This window comes from Benincasa hispida, chromosome 7 (assembly GCF_009727055.1).
Source record: "Benincasa hispida cultivar B227 chromosome 7, ASM972705v1, whole genome shotgun sequence".
NCBI classification, from domain to species: Eukaryota; Viridiplantae; Streptophyta; class Magnoliopsida; order Cucurbitales; family Cucurbitaceae; genus Benincasa; species Benincasa hispida.
In genome coordinates, this window is record NC_052355.1 from 250,833 (window position 1) to 254,254 (window position 3,422).

Sequence of the window (3,422 nt, forward strand, 5' to 3'; positions counted from 1 at the left end):
ACTATTGGACGTGAAATTCCAGGCGAGAAGTCATAGAGATTGGGTGTCGCATAATTCCTCATAGGGATATTGCGGTCAGCAGCAAGAAAAATGGGGTCTTGTGCTGGTCGGTTTACCCCTTGATTTCCTTCAGGTATCTCGTTATTATTGTCAGCCATATTGACTCTTCTTCGCCTTGCTCTGTTCTGGTGTGCCCTTGCGCAAAAAGTACGCTCGATCTCTGGGTCAGCTTCGAATTTTGGATCAGTTCCAGTACTCATAAATCGTCAGCCTATTCTTCGCGTTAAACAGACAATACAAAGAGATCTGTTCTGTAAAATACCACAAAAGTATTCAACACTAACCATTACCAATCCCTGGCAACGGCGCCATAAACTTGTAATGGTAAAAATGGAATGTTATGTTGTGTTATCGCTTATGCACACTACTGATGAAAGAATGAATCATATAAGCTCATGTCCCCAGCAACGGCGCCATAAACTTGTAACGATAAAATTTAATTCCTTGATATGTATGCACTGTGATGATAGATAATGTGTTGTATATGTGCTCAAGTGCTTTTACGATAAAGCGAATTTCTATGCGATACTACGTCTAAGTATATGCGTTGTTAATTATATGTTCGTAGTATGCGATGTAGTAGTGCTTCTCACAAGTTTCCTTGCGCTGAAACCAAGTATAATTTCAATGTAAGTTTCTCAGAATAATCGGAGGTCGAACACAGGGATTGTTTTCGTTAATGTGTTACTTATGTGATACATGCGATCGGTTTTTACAATGAATAAAGAATGTGGGTTTATGCAGAAATGTAAATTACGGTGAAAGTAAAATTGCGTTAATAAAATAAATCCTAAACTAATATGATACACGACACAAGATACATGATACACGATACTGAGGTCGAGAACTGACTTTGAAGTTGTACAAAGATTCGATGTATGCAATGGAAAGTCTTTATGAATGAAGCAGAAAGAGAAAGAATAATTAGTAAAAACATCGCAAGTTTTTCGATTGCGTTAAAGATGCAACTAAGGTTTCGCTTTCCCTTGACGTACACCTCTAGGTGATCGGCCGCGTTCCCATATCTCTATGGTGAAACAGGGATGAACGTGATGAACACAAGGTTGTTTCCATCTCTGGAAATACTTCTCGCTTTAGTTAACGCATTCTTCCAACCTTCTCTCAATAGGCGGAATAACATCTTCACTTCTACTCTCACAGGTGAAGATGTCGTTGAGCATGCTTTAGCTAAACTTAATTATTTCCTTAACACAAATTAACTTACTCGCTTAATTCTTTCTTTTTACCTATGGGATTAAGAATACATCATAGAGAAAATGGATTATGGATGTATGGAAAGAGACAGAGAGATGACAATGGAAATTATCATAACATTGAATACTAAGATTAAGCGTTTGATACATGGTGTGAATGAGAGAGTAAAGAAGGTGAATACAAATGATGAAATAGAGATTAGAAACAAATACAGAAGGAGTGTCAACATCTTGACACAGATTCTGAACGGAGGTTGTGCTTGCCGGTGTGTGGAAGTAATGGAGAGGAAAGCTTCCCTCTCAAGCTTACTTTCCTGGTAGAATTGACCTTCGCACAGAGCTTCAGCTATGGGAATTAGAAGGATTCTCTGCTTGGAGACTCACCTCTCGGCCTTGTCTCGTGGTTCGCCCGGATCTACTCTGTAAGTCACTTCAGACTAGTCTCTCTCTCAAAATTAGTATATGCACGTCTCTATGTATTCATGTATATCTTTCAGTGAATTTGCAGAAGCTATTTATAGGTGAGGCTTGGCTCTTTGAATGCGTGCTCCCCACTGTATGGTTATGGTAGTTCCTGAAATGGTGGAGTGAATATTCCTTCTATTATGCAATCAATCCGTCAGAAATGCACACCTGAAAGCTGTACATTTGTCAGAATCTTCCGCAAAGGCGTTGCTCTTTACATTTTCAATCTATCGCCGCATATGATGTTATTTTTTATTACCACATGCGGTGAAAATTGCGTTGATCACTAGAGCTCTTGATCGATTGTTGCATGCGCCGTCATTGCGTTGATCATTTCTTCGTTCTTGATTATGGGCGCAATGCGACGTAGATGCGTTGTTCATTTTGTCTTTGGGCCATGAACGCATGCGGTGATTGATTTCCTAAAAAACAGAAATTGAAACATTCTATTCTACTATCGCAATGGTATTAGTGGGAGTATTGACGACGTTTTATAATTTTCGCATTTCTTAGCCAATGTCTATATTATCGACGCAACTTTTCTTTCTTTTAGCCGCAATATCTAAATAAAACTGTATAAATGACTTGTATTTCTCCAAGTTATCAGACACTATCATGGTCCCAAGTAGTATTCGTAAGCAATGGAGAGTACTGAATGGAAAACGGCTGTTATGAAAGAAATGAGGGCTCTTGAGAAAAATAGAATGTGGGAACAGGTGCCTTTACCTAAAGGGCACAAGACAGTTGGATGCAAATGGGTGTTCACCGTGAAATACAAATCAGATAGGACAATTGACCAATATAAGGCCAGACTGGTTGCTAAAGGTTTCACCCAGACCTACAGAGTTGATTACTCTGAAACATTTTCTCCCATGGCCAAACTCAACATTATTCGGGTTTTGTTGTCGATTGTTGTAAACAAAGATTGGCCACTTCACCAGTTAGATGTTAAAAATGCATTCCTGAATGGAGAACTTGAAGAGGAAGTCTATATGAGCCCTCCTCCTGGATTTGAGAGTTAGTTCAAGCACAGGGTTTGCAGACTGAGAAAGTCATTATATGGACTAAAACAGTCTCCAAGGGCTTGGTTTGATAGGTTCACCACATTTGTTAAAGCACAGGGATATAAACAAGGGCATTCAGATCATACACTGTTTACGAAAAGGTCCGACTCTGGGAAGATTGCAGTCCTCATAGTGTATGTTGATGATAATGTTCTGTCTGGCGGTGATGAGGGTGAAATTACAAGGCTCAAAACAAGAATGGCCAGAGAATTTGAGATTAAAGACCTTGACAAGTTGAGATACTTCCTTGGAATGGAAGTAGCTCGATCAAGAGAAGGTATTTCAGTATCGCAACGGAAATATACACTGGACTTACTCAAAGAAACAAGCATGACTGGGTGTAAACCCACTGACACACCCGGGGAGTATAATACAAAACTTGGTGTTATAGACAACAAAGTTCCTGTTAACAAGGAAAATTATTAGAGGTTGGTTGGAAAGCTGATCTACCTGTCCCATACAAGACTAGATATTTCATATGCAGTAAGCGTGGTAAGCCAGTTTATGCAAGCTCCCTATGAGGAGCATATGACTGCAGTTGAGCGTATTCTTCGGTACTTGAAGGGGACTCCTGGTAAGGGACTGGTGTTCAGAAAGTCTGAAAAAAGGACTATTGAAG